Consider the following 18,465-nt stretch of genomic DNA (forward strand, 5'->3'; position numbering starts at 1 on the left):
CCTGTGGACATTTGCCCCCAATGTTGGCTAACACCATCAAAATTAGCCTTCCTCTAATTTAGAACTTCAACATTTAGATCTGGTCTATCCTTCTCCATCACTATTTTAAAACTAATAGAATTCTGGTTGCTGGCCCCAAAGTGCTCCCCCACTGACACCTGAATCACTTGCCATGCCTTATTTTCCAAGAGTAGGTCAAATTTTGTACATCCACATACTGAATCAAAAGAATTTCTTGTACACACTTAACAAATTCCTCTCCATCAAATCCTTAACACTATGGCAGTCCCAGTCAATGTTTGGAAAGTTTAAATCCCCTACCATAACCACTCTATTATTCTTACAGATAGCTGAGATCTCCTTACAAGCTTGTTTCTCAATTTCACTCTGACTATTTGGAGGTCTATAATAAAATCCCAATAAGGTGATCATCCTTTTTTTATTTCTCAGTTCCACCCAAATAACTTCCCTGGATGTATTTCCAGGAATATCCTCCCTAAGTACAGCTGTAATGCTATCCCTTATCAAAAATGCCACTCCCCCTCCTCTCTTGCCCCCCCCCCCCTTTCTATCCTTCCTGTAGCATTTGTATACTGGAACATTAAGCTGCCAGTTCTGAGCCACATTTCTGGAATTGTTATGAAATCCCAGTCCCATGTTCCTAACTTTGCCCTGAGTTCATCTACATTTCCTGTTAGGCCTCTTGCGTTGAAATAAGTGCAGTTTAATTTATCAGTCCTATCTTGATCTCTGCTTTGTCCCTGACTGCCCTGACTGCTTGACTCTCTTCTTTTCTCAACTGTACCAGTCTCAGATTGATCTCTTTCCTCACTATGCTGCTCGATAACCTCCTCACTATCCAAGGTCCCAGATACACTTTTCAGGTGAAACGGTGATTTACCAGCACTTCACTCAATCTAGTCCATTGTATTCACTGTTCATAATGCAGTCTCTTCTACACTGGGGAACTGAAACACAGACTAGGTGACTGCTTTGCAGAACACCTACATTTTGTCCACAAAAATAACCTGTTGCTTCCAGTTTGCTGCCACTTCAATACACCACCATGTTCCTATTGCCAACATTTCCGTCTCAGGCCTGCTGCATTGCTCCAGCAAGGCTCATTGCTAATTGGAGGAGCAGCATCTCATTTTCTGCTTAAGGATCTTACAGCCTTCAAGGCCCAACATCGAGTTTAACAAGTTTAGAGCATGAACACCTCCTTCCTTTCCAATACCCATCCCCACACTCCAGGTCCATCATGAAATGTGGTTGCTTCCAGCTCAGCAAACTTTCTCTTCCTCCCTGGCTTATATCAAATTTATCTGCCTTCCTGTTTTCTCTTTCTGAACACAGTTTCTACCTATCTGCTCACCCCTGCCCTCACCCATCATTAGCATAAATACCATCTTTTCCCATTGCTATTAATTCTCAAGAATGGAAAGATATAAAAGAGACCCATAGGGCAACGTTTTCACGCAGAGGGTGGTACGTGTATGGAATGAGCTGCCAGAGGAAGTGGTGGAAGAGGCATTTGGATAGATATATGAATAGGAAGGATTTGGAGGGATATGGGCCGGGTGCTGGCAGGTGGGACTAGATTGGGTTGGGATATCTGGACGGTTTGGACTGAAGGGTCTGTTTCTATGCTGTACATCTCTATGACTCTATGACACTAGGAGTCATTGGACACACCATGTTAACTCCATTTCTCTCTCCACAGACACTACCAGATGTGCTGAGTTTCTCATGTAATTCCTGTTGTTTGTTTGTCACAGGCACAGTACAAGTTGCCATGGTGCTCCTGACACTGATAGAAATAATTTGTGTCCCTCTAATGAACAGAGGAGTCTGTCGTAAGTAGAACAAGGGAACACAGTTTAGTAGTAAGGATATCTCACCTGAGAGATGAGGATTGTACTTTTTTTTCTCTCAGAATCTGTAGTGAACTCTCATCTTCTGAGAGCAGTGAGAGTGGGGTGCACTGAATATTTTTAAAGCAATGGGAGATAGTTAATTCACTGATGCTAATTTGGGGAGGTGGTGGCCTAATGGTATTATCACTGGGCTGTTAAACTAGAGATCCTGGATTAGTAGTGCTGGAAGAGCACAGCAGTTCAGGCAGCATCCGAGGAGCAGTAAAATCGACATTTCGGGCAAAAGCCCTTCATCAGGAATACAGGCAGAGAGCCTGAAGAGTGGAGAGATAAGCCACAGGAGGGTGGGGGTGGGGAGAAAGTAGCATAGAGTACAATAGGTGAGTGGGGGAGGGGATGAAGGTGATAGGTCATGGAGGAGGGTGGAGTGGATAGGTGGAAAAGAAGATAGGCTGGTAGGACAAGTCATGGGGACAGTGCTGAGCTCGAAGTTTGGAAGGGGAAGGGGAAATGAGGAAACTGTTGAAGTCCACATAGATGGTCTGGGGTTGAAGTGTTCCGAGGTGGAAGATGAGGCGTTCTTCCTCCAGGCGTCTGGTGGTGAGGGAGTGGCGGTGAAGGAGGCCCAGGACCTCCATGTCCTCAGCAGAGTGGGACCCAAGTTTAAATCCTTCCATAGTAGAATTTAAATTCAATAAAAATCTGGAATTAAGAGTCTAACGATGACTATGACTATGAGTTGATTGTTGAGAAAAAGAACATCCAGTTTGCTAATATCTTTTCAGGAAGGAAACTGCCATTCTTACCCAGCCTGGCCTACATGTGACCCCAGACCCACAACAAAGTGGTTGATTCTTAACTGCCTTCTGGGCAATTTGGGATGTCATCTCATGAATGACTTAAGTTTTTTTTCAAAGGGAGTCAAAGGTTATTGGTTGGGTGGAGTATGGAGTTGTGACACAGTCAGGCCAGCCATGATTTCATTCAATGGCAGAGCAAGTTCCAACTGCCGAATGGCCTCTTTCTGCTCCAAACTAGTATGATCCTTCCTGGACTAGCCCTAATTATTATAACACACGTATTCTTCTCCTGTCCAGTCTACACTTGCAGTTATTATCTATGCACTCATTTAGTTTTGATGAATGTGCTCTGAGATGTTTTAAGTAGACCAGCAGGAGGTTGGAAGAACACAGCAAGCTTCAGGTCAACAAGGGTTTGCCATTAGGCAAAAGTGAATACTGCAGATGCTGGAGATTAGAGTCTAGATTAGAGTGGTGCTGGAAAAGCACAACAGGTCAGGCAGCATCCTCGGAGCAGGAAAATCGACTTTTCGGGCAAAAGCCCTTCATTGATTTCTCTACCTCCTGATGCTGCCTGGCTTGCTAACTTCTTCCAACCTCCTGCTTTTCTACTTTGGATTCCAGTATCTGCAGGGTTTTTTTGGCCTCTGACATGTTTTATCACATCTCTCAGGCAGGTTTTTTTTATTTCAAAAATATACTTTATTCATAAATACTTTGATGATCTATACAACTGGACATACCATACATATGTAAACATTCCATTTGTTTGCATACCGAAAACAGAGTAATCATTCCTATTTACAGGTCTGTACGATTACATTTTTAGCTGAGGCGTCAGCGGAGCCCAAATGACTGCGTGGGCCCCCTGCTCTTCTCAGACAGGCAGATGTTACACGGTGGTCTTTCCCCACCGCGCCTTGGCAGCAGCTGCCCAAGCTTCAGCGCGTCCCTCAACATGTAGTCCTGGACCTTGGAATGTGCCAGTCTGCAACACTCTGTCGGAGTCAACTCGTTCAGCTGGAAGATCAGCAGGTTTCGGACCGCCCAGAGAGCGTCCTTCACCGAGTTGATGATCCTCCAGGCACAGTTGATGTTCGTCTCGGTGTGCGTCCCGGGGAACAGGCCGTAGAGCACGGAGTCCCGCGTAACGGCGCTGCTCGGGATGAACCTCAACAAACGCCACTGCATTCCTCTCCAGACTTCTTCTGCGTAGGCACATTCCAGTAGGAGGTGTGTGACAGTCTCATTCCACCCCCCCGCCCCCCCCCCCCCGCAGCCCCTTCAAGGGCAGCGTGCAGTGCAGCTGAGAGTCCAGGCGTGCATAAAGGATCTCACAGGCAGAGCCCTTCTCACCACCAGCCAAGCCATGTCTTGGTGCTTGTTGGAAAGTTCTGGCGATGAGGCATTCTGCCAAATGGCTTTGACAGTCTGCTCAGGGAACCGCTCGACAGGATCCACCCTCTCCTTTTCCCGAAGGGTCTCAAGGACACTACGTGCTGACCACTTCCTGATGGACTTGTGGTCAAAGGTGTTTTTCTTCATAAACTTCTCCACGAAGGACAGGTGATACGGAATGGTCCAACTACTTGGAGCGTTCCGTGGCAGCGAGGCCAGGCCCATCCTTTGCAACACCGGGGACAGGTAGAACCTCAGTACCTAGTGACACTTGGTGTTTGCGTACCGGGGATCCACGCACAGCTTGATGCAGCCACACACAAAGGTGGCCATCAGGGTGAGGGTGGCATTGGGTGTATTTTTTCCCCTGTTGCCCAGATCTTTGTACAGCGAGTCCCTTCGGAGTGCGATTGAGCTGGGCCTCCCGATCTAGAGGTAAGGACATCGCTGACTGAACCACATGACTCCAGTTTGTATTCTACACTCGATTAGTCAGTATTAGTTTTGGAAAGCCAATGTTTAAAAAAAAAGTTTTTCCAAAATAAAATTCAAAATAATTGATACCAATTTGTGACAGATTGTCAATATATCTTCCCTTCTAAAATCATCTAAAGGTATCCGTGCAACATTTTCTAAAAGCGATGAATTGACACTGGTCCAGCATGTACAGGGTTAAGCCCGACGTACCGAGGTTGGTTTGAAATTCACACTTTACAGTCGAGAGGAAGGAAACTGAGACAGAGAGCCCCGAGATACAGCCGATGTACGACATAGAAAGGATAAATAGGAACAGTAAAGGGTAAACTGAAAAGGGAACTTGTTTTTTTTTGGAGGAGATTGGGATGGATACCGAATAAAATATTTGTGTTTAAGGATTTGTATAATGTAACTGAGCAGGAAGAAGAATAATTCCCAGGAATTTGGGAGAAACTCGCACGAGCTGCTGCCTCATCAGTTTCAGCCTTTGGACTTTAATATTGGTATTTGAACAAGTTTTCGACTCTCAAACCGGATCATTTCCCCCAATAATATATCAATTTCGCCAATTACCTGAGGAAAAGAGAAATTCAGAGTAACGAAAGAGTTTCCTAATCAACTCTCGGGAATCCATTTCCGGTAACTTCACACTCTGTTCACATTTTTTTAAAAGCGGTGAGCCAGTCAACAATAAGTTATGGGAATAGGCAGGGCTAAGCAACTCTGTGTAGGTTGGTAGCGTTTTATTTTCCCTGATGCAGTCCTAGGCTTTGGTTCAAAATTCTGATGTGGTGTCGGGCGATGATGTGGTTCCTAACAATATCTCTGCTTATGAAAATAAGTAATAATTATCGGTAGTAGACAAAAAGACTCTCATTGAATTTACCGGAAACTCTTTGAAAGCATATACTTGGTGCCGGAATTATCGAAGTGACAAGTGTCTGCTAATGGAAATATTTATAGTAAGAGTTCTTTCATATTTTGTCTCAATTGAATTTTGATAAAGTAATAAATGAGAGAGGGCGTCCATTATAGACAGATTGAGACTAGTGTAGCAATACAAAGCTATGTTGTAATATTTCAACATGCCATCTGAAATGCAATCGTTAGTGTGTATGAAATTTGCACACTTGAATTAAGAGATTAAAAATGGGAAATGCTGTAAGGATTATTCAAGGTGTTTGTGTCTGGAATAGGTATATCATAGCTGCTGCCTGTCAAATGTGATATTTAATTCTTCCCTGTTCAGATGTATGTGAAAATAAAAGTAGTGTTCGCTTGGTATCTTTGGCAACATTTATCCATCAGCTAACATCACTATAGATAGGTCAATTGGTCATTCTTGTTGATGATGATGGAAGTTAACTGTGTAAAATGGCTGCTGTTTTTGCTAATCTATAGATGATGACACTTCAGAAATATTCCAATATGTCTTAAGTACTTCTTGATGGTACAGATGTGAAAAGCATTGTATAAATTTACATTTGTTACAGTTTTGTTCCGCAGGAGGCAGTGACATAGTGATAATGTTACTGGGCTTGTCAAGTAGAACCAAAATGTATGGTGCTGGAAAAGCACAGCAGGTCAGGCAGCATCCGTAGAGCAGGAGAATCTACATTTCAGGCATAAGCCCTTCATCAGGAATGCCATACTTTTCAACTCTGATCTCCAGCATCTGCAGTCCACACTTACTCCTTGTCATCTAGAACCCCAAGTTCACATTCTGAGGAAAAGGGTTTGCATCCCACCATAGTAGATAGTGAAATCTGAATTAAATAGGAAAAATCTGGAATTAAAAGCTACGATAATGGCAACCCTATAACTACTCTTGATTGTCATAAAAGACCATCTGGTTCATTAATGCCCATTCGGGAAAGAAAATCTCGTGTCCTTCCCCAGTCTGGCTTGCATGTGACACCAGACCCACAGCAAAGTGGTTGACTCTCAACTGCCTGAAGGGCAATAGATGCTGGTATAGCCAGTGAAAGTCACATCCTGTGAATGACTTTTTTAAAGAAAAAGTCAGAGGATGTACAGCTGAGACTTGCCAATGGAAAGGCTGTGATCCGACAATGGGAGGCTCTTTTCCATGTTGTTGCAAGCCAGCACTGCAGGATGAAAATGAGAAGTAAAGGGGTAGACAAAGGCAGAATGTAGGCTAACTCCTTTCAACCACATCCTATTGGACACACCTGTTGTTGAGTCAGAGTTGACCAGCACAGCACAAACCAACATCCCAAAAAGACTGAGGAAGGATGCTGTAAAAGATGGCATTGTGTGACAGGGAGTGGTGCACTTAAAACAGCTTTAATATTGTCAAAATTCTCATGTAATTCATCCCTTTTAATTATTCTCTACTCACTTTCCATTGTCAGATTAGAAACCACCAGATTTTTACTGCACTGATATGAAAACAGTCTCTTGTCCTGTTAAGATGATGGTTTTTACCCTAATGGTCAACCTTTGTTAAGGGTTGCATAGCAGAGCAGACTCTGCCACATCTGCTGCATATGAAGGTGGGGTGGCCTGAAAAGGTGCAGCATTAGTCTGAACTAGTCCAGTCAAGAGAAACCAAGGATATGTCTGAGACAGTGAAGATGGGAACTGCTCAGCCTTTCCCTCTCCTCAGCTTTAATTGTCCAGGTCTCAATATATTAAATAATTCTTGTCCTGTGTAAAACTTCCGAAGTAATATATTTCACACATTTACTCAAATGAAATGTTTTTTGCCCTAATTAAAATGTACACAATATTATTTGTGTGTGAGACTATTGCTTGACAGGCATCTTACTTTTAGATATATGGCAGTGAAGAACTTCTAACAACTGATTTCAGCTTGTTTTTAAAGTACATCAGCAACACTTTTCTTTGGGTAGTACTGCAGGAGTGCTGCACTATTGGAAATTCCCTTTCAGAATAAATGTTATGCTGATTTCCTGGCCTTCTTCTCCGGGATGTACAAGATCCTGTGGAAAGCACTAAAAGTTGCTTTCTCAGTATTCTGGTGAAGACTTATACTTCAAACAACACCCAACCAGAATTACCCGGTTTTTATTTCATTGCTGTTTGTAGAATCTTATGCACAATTTGTTTGCTACGTTTCTGACAGTATAACAGTGACTGTACATCAAAAATACTATATTGGCTGTGAAACACTTTGATTCATCCAAATGAATGAGATTTGCTTTCCTTCCTTTCACATTGACAAATCCTGAACATTGAACTGCCTGGTTCATTAATGTTCTTAACCTTTTCTAACCTGATCTGGCCTACGTATCACTCCAAACCCACATCAGTGTGGTTGACTCTCAGCTGTCCTCTGGAATGACCCTGCAAGCCACTCAGTTTCACGGTAAATAGAGATGAGCAATAAATACTTGGCTGAGCCTACGATGCCCACATCCCAGTAACAAACAAGAGATCGATGAGACCTTACTTTAATTGATCGTCCAGTGGATGGTTCACTGACAACTCAATGCATGGAAAAGTGAGCTTCATTTCTGCACAAGTGCTGAAATTAGTTTTGAAGCACAATTTATGATTCCAAGTCAAGCTACCGACTGGACTAAATAGACGATTTTCTTCCAATTGTTATGGGGAAAACCACTGAGTCAGACTCGGGGTTCAATGACAGAGTTTTTTGCAATACTGGAGCTCTGGGGAGAGAGACAGATGCCAACAGTACAGTGGTCAGCTGCGATTCTTCTCTCGACCCGGAGCACATGTCATGATGCTTTTATACATCTTGTGATACAATAGGTCAGTGATGAGATTATTGTCTTTGTAACATGGTAATCATTGCAGAAACGTTGATAGTTGCGATACCAAGTCATTGTCAGTTCCAGCACAGCCTTTGTTAATTTCAGCACAGTTGTTGTTAGTTTCAGACATTGTCAGTTTCTGTGTCTGCGCAGAAGTCCGTTGCTCTAGTAGTGGGCACTAATCGCTCTTCCAGAGAAGGATGATTACAGCAGCTCTGGCTATTAGCACTCTTTATTGAGTCCGTATCAAGCAGTTAACATTTCCATAAAAGGTGTTGGCTGGACCCAGACACTTCGGCGGGCAGTGTACATTACTCATGTGTATTCTCTTCTCCCACCCACCTTAAACTAATCAGCTAGGTTGTGAATACATTGTGCTGGCATTCTGGTGGCCCCAGGAAGTGTCTGTATTTGCTCTACTGTCTCTCTCCATATTGTGGTCCAGAGGCCATCTTATGTGTTAAGTGGCCAATTGATAGCTCGGCAGCCACCTTGTGTGTCCGTGTGCCTAGTGTCACTCTGCTCTGTGTCATCTCCCACTTCACAATGATTGAGAATTTTTTTCTTCTTTTTATTCATTTATGGGATATGGGTGTAGCTGGCTGGCCAATATTTATTGCTCATCCTGAGTTGCCCTTAAGACAGTAGTGAGCAGTCTTCTTGAACTGCTGCAGCCCGTGTGGTGTAAGGAGGGAATTAGAGGATTTACCAATAAGGAGGGAATTAGAGGATTTTGACCCAGTGAGACTGAAGGAATGGCAATACATTTCCAAGTTGAGCGTGTAGTGCTGGAAAAGTACAGCAGGTCAGGCAGCATCTAAGGAGCAGGAGAATCGATGTTTCAGGCATAAACACTTCATGCCTGATGAAGGGTTTATGTCCAAAACATCGATTCTCCTGCTCCTTGGATGCTGATTGACCTGCTGTCCTTTTCCAGCACTACACTTTTGACTCTGAACTCTAGCATCTGCAGTCCTCATTTTCTCCCAATACATTTCCAAGTCAGAATGGTGAGTGGCTTGGAATGGAATGTGCAGGTGGTGGTGTTCCCAAGCATCTGCTACACTTGTCCTTACAGATGGAAGAGGTCATGAGTTTTGAATGTGCTGTCTAAGGAGCCTTGGTGAATTTCTGAAGAACAGAAGATGTAGATAGCAGCAGCAGTGTGTACTGAGCATCGATGGTGGGTGTGGTGCCAATATCGCTTAGATGGTCACCTTAACCAGATGCTGATACATTACCATTCAGTTTGTTCAGTAATTGGATTGGTTTTAAAGCTGATGTGGGGTAACTTTCAGACTTGTGCTGAAACAAACTTTCAAATTATTTAAAACTTCATTGAAGTGTTTCATTCATAAATATACTTCATAATTTTAATGAGTTCATTCAGTGTTAATCCGAATGTTACCCAACTGGAAACCATGGAGGAACTGGGAGATCCACTCCCTGCTGAAGTCCAGATCTGAGGCATTCAAGTTGGGTGACCCTGGCCTATACAGGAAATCCAGGTATGACCTTCACAAGGCCATCAGGGACGCCAAGAGGCAATACCAAACTTTGCTTGATGTCCAGACCAACCGCATGGACACCTGTTGTTTGTAACAAGGTTTACATGACATAATACGCTGCAAAGCAAAGTTGAACAGAATCACAGGCAACCGTACTTCCCTTCTGATGAGCTTCCCTTTATAAAAGCTATGAACAGAAGGGCAGTGAAATGATTTCACCTATTCCATGAGCCTCACATGCACCTGTATCCTTGGTCATCACCACAGATGTTAGATTGGCTATCTAAGACTGAACACCTGGAAAGCGACCGCCCTGGATGGAGTCCACAGCCATGCACTTCGATCCTGTGTGAACCAGCCATTTGCAGAGATCTTCAACCTCTTCTTACTTCAATCTGAAGTCCCCACCTGCTTCAAGAAGACCACCATCATCCAAATGCCAAAGAAAAATCACACAGCGTGCCTCAATGACCACTGTTAGGAGGATCTGACCTCCACAACTATGAAGTGCTTCGAGAGGTTGGATATGGCTCACATCATCTCCAGCCTCTCAGATTGCCTTGATCCCTTGCAATTCGCCTACTGGCACAACAGGTCAACAGCAGACACCATCTTCCTGACCTGACACTCATCTCTGGAGCATCTGGACAACAAGGATATCTAGGTCAGGTTCCTACTTATTGACTACAGCTCCACCTTCAACACCATAATTCCAAACTTCAGGACCTAGGTCTCTGCTCCCCTCTCTATAGCTGGATTCTAAACTTTCTGACCAACACCACCTCCACAATAATCTTCAGCACTGGTGCCCTGCATAGCTGTGTACTTAGCCAACTACTATACTCCTTATATGCACATGACTGTGTGACAAATTCCACACCAACTCCATTGAATGTTTGCTGATGACACCACTGTCGCAGGTCAGATCTCAAACAACAACGATATGGAGTAGAGGAAGAGATTGAGTGCTTAATGCCATAATGTAAAGACGACAATCTCTCAATTAATGTCAGCAAAATGAAGGTGCTGGTCATTGACTTCAGGAAGCAGAGTGGAAGGCACACACCTGTTTGCATCAATGGTGCTGAGGTGGAGATGGTCAAGTTCTTGGGAGTGACGATCACCAGTAATCTGGCCTGGTTGACCTACATTGACACTCTGGTTAAGAATGCTTGGCTTCCTTATGGGGCTAAGGAAATTCGCCATGTTCCTACAGACTCTTACAAATTTTTATTGTTGCACCATAGAAAGCATTCTGTCTGAGTGTATCACAGTGTGGTAAGGCAACTGCTCTTCCTAAGATCAAAAGAAAATGGAGTTGTGAACACAGCCCAGTCCATCACACTAACCAGCCTTCCGTCTATTGACTTCATCTATACTTTCCACTGCATCGGGAAAGCAACCAACATAATCAAAGACCCCTCCCACCCCGGTTAAGCAGTCTTCCACCCTCTTCCATTAGACATATGATATAAAAGTCAGTATACACTAACAGATTCAAGAACAGCTTCTTCCACACTGTTATCAGATTTTTGAATGGACCTTTTTAATGTTAATCTTGATCTCTGCAGCTTCTTGGCAGCTGTAACATTGTATCCTGCACACAAGACAACACCTTTTACTGTACCTTGGTACACATGATAGTAATAAATCAATGTGGAAATTTAAAGCAATGCAACAAAGAAGTTCATTTAACTAATCACCCAACAATTTCCACTAGCTAGCGACAATCAGCCCTCCCATGGAACCTATTCTACCCATTAAATGCATAGCTGGCAGATCTCCGATCTGCAGGGCTAGAACCTGCCCTTTGGCAATATTGATGAATTCACCAAATGTGAGCTATAATCCTTCAGTGGCTGCCAGATTCCTATCATTCCTCCCTCACATTTTCTGTGTTTACTCCCTTGACCTGACTGAATCAATATTGTTGGACATTTTTCAACCTTTCTCCTTTTCCTTCTGTTCCTCTTAAGCTCCATATGTCTCATCCTATACACCCTCCTGTTCTTTACATCCTTGATTTGACTAAATGAAGCTTCATTGCTGCATCTCTGACTGTCTTATTTTTATTGGAGAAAGTGAGGACTGCAGATGCCGGAGATCAGAGCTGAAAATGTGTTGCTGGAAAAGCGCAGCAGGTCAGGCAGCATCCAAGGAGCAGCAGAATCGACGTTTTGGGCATGAGCCCTTCTTCAGGAATCTTATTTTTATTTCCATTATCACAGCATTTGCCTTAATTCTTCACCTCCCCCAATATTGGGCATGGAGCTTTATGTGCTCAAACTGTGTGAGAACACAAAAAAAAGGAGGAAGCTTTTACCTCAATACCTCCCCTGTGCTATTCCTTTACCCTTTAATTTTTTTGGTACCCAAATAATATATTAACTTCTCTTAAATGACTAAGCTTCCATATCCCTCTGGGATAGAATGTTCCATAGAATCGCAATTCTTGGAGCAAAGTCAGTCCTGAATGTCATAGCCCTCTGATGTTGTGCCTCTGGTCCTAAACTCACCAGACACAGGAAATAGCCTCTCTGCAGCCAGCCTGTTAACCCCCTTAAAACATTACATGTTCCATTCAGATCCAGACATAATTTCGACTGACCCTTCACTGCAGTAATGACAAAGAGACTGCTAACCTGAAACAATGAGCTGGGTTTGAAACTCATGTCTTTGGTCTTGTGACCCCCTCTGCTTTGATTACTCAGGAGATTAAACATCAAGTATTTGATGAGCAAGAAACAAAAATGGAATTGCTGGAATAGCTCAGCAGGTCTGGCAACATCAATGGAGAGAAATCAATGTTAACATTTTGGATTGAGTGACCCTTCCTCAGAACAGTTATCTGCAGTGCTTTCAGTTTTTATTTGATGAGCAAGAACTGATACTCAGACCTTCCTTTGACCGACACTACCAGTAAATAGTTGGTTGACTAATAGTTCATTATATGACAGAAATATTGCACAAATAATTTGTCTGATAACAACAGTAATTCACCTCCCAGCTTCACCCCTCTATTGCCCTGTTTAGCATTGAAGTCCAGCTTAAGAGAATCCTGGAGCTTATTTTTCTTGAATCCTGTACATTTTGTATTTGCAAAATACTTTTGCATTCTGCAGATCTGTGCAGTTTGCAATTTCTTAATCTTAACGAAAAAAAGGAAGTGAACTATGCTGATTTTGTTGAAAACTTTTCATTGCCATTTAGGAATGAACGTTTTTAGTTTAGATTTTAAAAACTTCCATTTTCTTCATCAGATATTGTATCAGAAACAGGAAGTTCTAACTCCATTCTTCCTGTCATCTCCACTCAGGTTCCAAGTCACAGATGTGTTCCATCACTCACCTCCCTTTCCATCTGCTAATTTCCAGATTTCTGGCTTATTTCTTGACAAAAATTTGAAATATTACATGGAAAATGCTGTGTTTTAGTTAGTTTGTGTGTCTTTATTCTTCACAATTCACAGAATTTTAATCCAAGAATAAATGACATTTGGGTTTTCAATTGACAAACTAAATGCCATTATTTCCTCAAACATTGCTCACCAGTTGCTCACTCTGTTTGAACTTCCCCTATGATTTTCAGAAGCTCTCCAACTTCTCCAAACACCATTCATGAGCATTGTACACCCTGTATCTCGGCACTATCGGCAGTGCTTAATTGGTAACACTCTCATCACTTTGTCAGACCCACCAAATCATAAGCTTCTAAGTTCAAGTCTCACTCCAGAACAAATCGAAGTGCTGCACTGTCACTAGAGGTCCTATCTTCCTGATGAGACATTACGCCAAAGTCCCATCTTCTCTCTTGTGGGTGCTAAATATCCTGTGGTACTACTTTGAAGAAAACCAGAGGAATTCTCAGAGGTATCCTGGCCAACATTTAATCCCTCAATTAATGTGCCAGAAAATAGGTAATTCAGTCACTCTTGTTATGGACCAGGCCAGACCCTCTCAAAACATTTTAAGAATGCAGCCTGCACCCTAACTTTGCTAGTTGTTTTAAGCAGGTGTAAGGTGGATATTGCAGGAGTGATGCAGCTGGCCCAACCACTAAACAAAACAGAATTTATTTGCAAGATTACCAAATGAAACACAAACAAAAGAGGACAGAATATTGATTAACTTAACATATCTGAAAACCCAATAGTTTATCCTAGCTTAATGATGATGTTCCAAATACTTGCAATGATCCCCATAAACACCCTTTTGCAAAAGAAAAGAAAAAATCCAACACAGGTTCTTATAGGAGAGATGTCAGAGAGGGGGAGGATCAGAATGGACCTGCTTCTTTGGGTCCAGCAGCTTCACAACTAACTGCTTGCTCAAACCAAACCAAACCAAAGACAAACCAGAGAAAAGCTGAGCTGGGAGAACTGGCCACTGCCCTTTCATTGTGCAAGTGTTTTTTAATACCTTAAAAGCTTCTTCAAAAAAATCAACTACAGAATTTCGGAACCTGTGTCTTTATGACTTACTGAAAACAAACCAAGGACAACAGAACTTTGTTACAGAAGCAACATCATCACATTATCATATTGCTATTTGTGGGAGCTTGCTGTGCTGGAGTTTTCTTATGAAAGAAGGTTTATCAGGTTTGGCCTATACTCATTGAGTTTAGAAGAATGAGAGGTGATCTTTTTGAAACTTAAGAGGAAGCTTGATTAGGTTAAATGATGGAAGGATGTTTTTCCTACTGGAGGAATCTAGAAACAGTTTAAATTAAAAGGTTTCCAATTTAAGATTGAGATAAGGAAACAAATCTTCCCTCAGAGAATGGTTAGTCTTTGGAAATCTCTTCTGAAATGAGCAATGAATGCTGGGTCTTTGAATATATTCAAGGCTAAATCAGATTTCCAGGGTAGTTAAAAGTTACTGGAGAACTATCAGAAAAGTGGAGTTCAGGCCACAGAACAACTACGATCTTGTGAATGGAAGAGCAGGCTTGAAGAGCTGTATGGCCTACTCCTCCCATTTCTTCTAATCTTATGTGCTATGTTTTCTGGAACAGTTTTAAATCACACAACACCAGGTTATAGACCAACAGGTTTATTTGGAAGTACTAGCTTTTGGAGTGCTGCCCCTTCATCAGGTAGCTATGTAACAGGATCGTAAGACACAGAATTTATAGCAAAAGATTACAGTGTTATGCAACTGAAACGATATATTGAACAAACCTAAATTGCTGTTAAGTCTTTCATCTTTTAGAATGGGTTGCAGGTTTCAGTTCATTAATATGTAAATCCCAAAACTTACATATTTCTCGAGACAACTTGAAGTTCTATTTTTAAAAATGTGATAGCTCAGACAATGCATTAAAAGTGTGAGATGAGAGTTTGTTTGTATCCCAATCTTGAGCCAGACTGGTTCTATTTCCAAAGCAGGAATTAATAAAATTTAACATGGACGGACTGCCTGCCTGCAGATTGTGTGCTTTTTGAACAAAATAGAATGTATCTGCAATTACAATTCTGCAAATGCAAATTCACCGCAAAGACTTGTGTGTGTGTGTGTGTGTGTACGCGTGCTTGTGACGGGGAGAGAGAGAGTGTGAGTGTCTGCATGTGATTGCGAGTGTGTGTGATTGCTTGTGTGCGTGCTTGATCAAGTATTTGAGTGTGATGGAATATAACATGTGTCAGAACATGTGTTCGTGAGTGTGTGTCTGAGAGAGGGTCTACGTGAGTGTGACTACATTTTAGAAGTTCCATGCAAGGCACTTTGAGACATCAGTATCCAATCAGTTTGAAAGGGTCTATACAATGCAGTGCTTTTCTATGCATCCTGAACTATGGCCCCTGCCCATTTCCTCAACGTCAGCAATTTCAACCCCCCACCCCCACCACCCCAATCCCCTGACCACTATTACCACCACGACCACTGGGAGGACATGTAATCCAAGGATGGATTGAGGGCAGCATGTTGCTGGACACCTTAATCCCAGTCTGTAATTTATTTTAAATATATCTGCTTTGTAAAGCTATACACTGAATGGTTAGTTGCAACTCCTCTATCAACCTGTTTGAAGTGTGACAAACAGCACCCGTTGTACTGGCCACTGGTTGAAAAGACAGGAAATTGAGTAAAGGGTCTGTCTAAGATACCGCATGATCTGATAGTGCAGCAATTGTCTTTCAGCAATTAAGAAAACAAGACTGTGAAGGTAAGGGATATCTTGATTTAAACTTGGAGTTTACATTTTGATATTTGTTTTGTTGTACCTCTATGAAAAACCGAAGTAACTGTTAAAGAAAATAAATATTTGCATTTATATGGTGCCTTTGATGTCATCAGGATGTTTCAAACCACTTTACAGCCAATGGAGTAATTTTGAAATGTAGTCACTGTTGGAATGCAGAAACCTAGCAGCTGGTTTGTGCATGACAAGCTCCCACAGACAGCATTGTAAACATGACAAGCAAAATCTGAGTCTGTGATGCTAGTCAAGAGATAAATCTTGAGCAGGACACTAGGGAGAGCAACCCCAACTTTTTGAAAAAGTGCCATGGGATCTCTTACGTCAACCTGAGGGAGCATATCTCTGAAATACAGTATCTATAACAGTGCAGCACTCCCTCAGCGCTGACCCTCCGACCATGTCGTGCTCAGTAAATGCTGCAGTCAATTTGTTGGAAACAAGCTCCCATGAACAGAATTGTGATAATGACGAGATTCTTTGTGAGGTCCCTCTTATTGTAACTGAGGACTGAGTCGAGATCAAGATCAGAGATTTGGTTTTATATCAGGTCAAGTTTAAGGGGTTCTCGTGTCTCTCTGTCTCTATTTCCACCCATCCCCACCCCTGTCATCTCTCCTTAAAGGAAACAGGGGAGCTTTTTACAATAACTTCTCTCATGCTTTCTGAAGAAGTTAAAGTTGCACTGCATCAGATTAAAAACACATTCAATTTCTCTGATCCCAAGACATGCATTCATGTCACACTATTTAAGTGCTCGGACCTAAGCATTTAGAGACTTGCACAATCGTGTGTTTGCACCATGTGAGTATTTGTGTGTTTGTAACTTCATTTTTTTTGTGTGCAAGCATATTCCATTTTTTGCCCTTTTCTTTGTTTTTCTTTTTGAACTGTGCTGTGTAGTTTTTGAGTTCTGTGACAAAGTCTGTAAGGTCGGCTTGTTTGTCCTCTCCAGATGCAGACTGACCCGCTAAGTGTTTCTGACTTTGCTGTTCATCTTATTTTCTGTTCCCTGGCACTTGATCTCTTTGCACTGGGGAACAAATTACTTGCAAACAATTCACCTCACTCAATTCACTGTTATAGCAACATGATCGCTTGACTATACTCGATTGGAATTCCTTCAGACTTTTCTTCACACAGTATGAACAGTTGCTTTGCTGTGTATCCAATCAGCAATGTTATTCTGCGCCTGGGAGTATTAAGTCTCACATTCCTGACTAAAGGGGCTGCTTAAGGAGCTTGCACCTCCAGCAAATGCATGCCAAATTAGGAACACCACAATGAATGATGTGAGGCAGCTGCTAAAACAGGAAGGAACCAGGGATTGTTGTGGTGAATGTGAGGGGGAGCAATTTGACCAGGTGCAGACAGCTGGATATTTTCTGTTTGAGCCATGAACTGTGCTGTTCGACAGCACTGGATGTTTGGGTTGCCAAAACTCCACGATTGCCCCAAAAATCTCCAAGAATTGACAACTAAGCTCCAGGATTAGGCTGCAGCAAGCAAAGCCCAGGAGAAACATAAATAAGGGAATTAAGTGAAATTTGCCTTCTCTGAACACTGTAGTAGTATTGGAGAGAGATGGCAAACTACAAGCAGACTGAACCACAGTAAGGATGAATTCTATCCAGTAACAGAATTGCTTTCTTTTTGGTTGGTTGTTAGTAGTTGATGGACCACTAGTGGGATATAGGGGTTGGTAGCTGGAAGGGCACATGATGAAGGAACATAAACAAACAGAGTTGACAACCCAGCTAAATAGCCAATGTGAAACTGTTGCTCAACTTTTGGAAGTCAGATCAGGTGATCCTGATTTCACCTTTGGGTTTGAATTAGTCCGGGTAGGAGTTGGAAGTGAAGGACTCCACCTGCATATTTGAGAACCATGAACGTTTGAGGCCAGCCTCAATATGAATTGAAGGTTTGAAGCACCTTCTCATCAATAGATACTCAGAAAATGTCCCTATTGTTGACCTTAATACATTTACAGGTAGCCCCCACTATATGAAAGTGCAGCCTTCCCAGGAAACCTTTCGTAAGCTGAAAATGGCGTAAAGCAAAGGTGCATGATTTATATGGGAAAAAGTATCATCGTTTTTACGTACAAGCGAAAATCCTCTTTGGATTTGTGAAAATAGGTGCTAATGTAGGTATTTCATAAACGCAATATTGCGTAAAGCAAATGTTCGAAAAGTGGGAGATACCTGTATTTTAAAGGATTAATGGCCTTTTGTCTATTTACTTTATTCCATTTGAAGGGCTTTTGCCCGAAATGTCAATTTTCTGCTCCTCGGATGCTGCCTGACCTGCTGTGTTTTTCCAGCACCACTCTAACCTAGAATCTGATTTCCAGCATCTGCAGTCCTTGTTTTTACCTAGTCTATTTAGTATATGCCTTTCCATGTAGCATGCTGAACTACCAACAGTCACTCTAAGAAGTTTT

The 18,465-nt window shown here is 42.2% G+C and overlaps 1 protein-coding gene and 1 long non-coding RNA gene across 3 annotated transcripts in view; one reads left to right on the forward strand and one right to left on the reverse strand.

Annotated features, from left to right (window-relative positions):
• Positions 1 to 18,465, reverse strand: part of LOC148137549 (uncharacterized) — a 132,064-nt gene that overhangs the window by 66,584 nt on the left and 47,015 nt on the right. The window lies entirely within an intron of this gene.
• Positions 4,796 to 18,465, forward strand: part of fes (FES proto-oncogene, tyrosine kinase) — a 57,436-nt gene continuing 43,766 nt past the window's right edge. Inside the window, exon 1 of one of the 2 annotated variants that reach the window (XM_043680483.2) lies at positions 4,796 to 5,191. The gene's annotated coding sequence lies outside the window, so the exon portion shown is untranslated. Of the gene's footprint in view, positions 5,192 to 5,283; positions 5,515 to 18,465 lie in introns of those variants that run through there. The other variant, XM_043680484.2, reaches the window with a different exon arrangement.

This window comes from Chiloscyllium plagiosum, unplaced genomic scaffold (genome assembly GCF_037043375.1).
Source record: "Chiloscyllium plagiosum isolate Xiang-an unplaced genomic scaffold, Cpla_swu_hap1 HiC_scaffold_42, whole genome shotgun sequence".
Lineage (NCBI taxonomy): Eukaryota > Metazoa > Chordata > Chondrichthyes > Orectolobiformes > Hemiscylliidae > Chiloscyllium > Chiloscyllium plagiosum.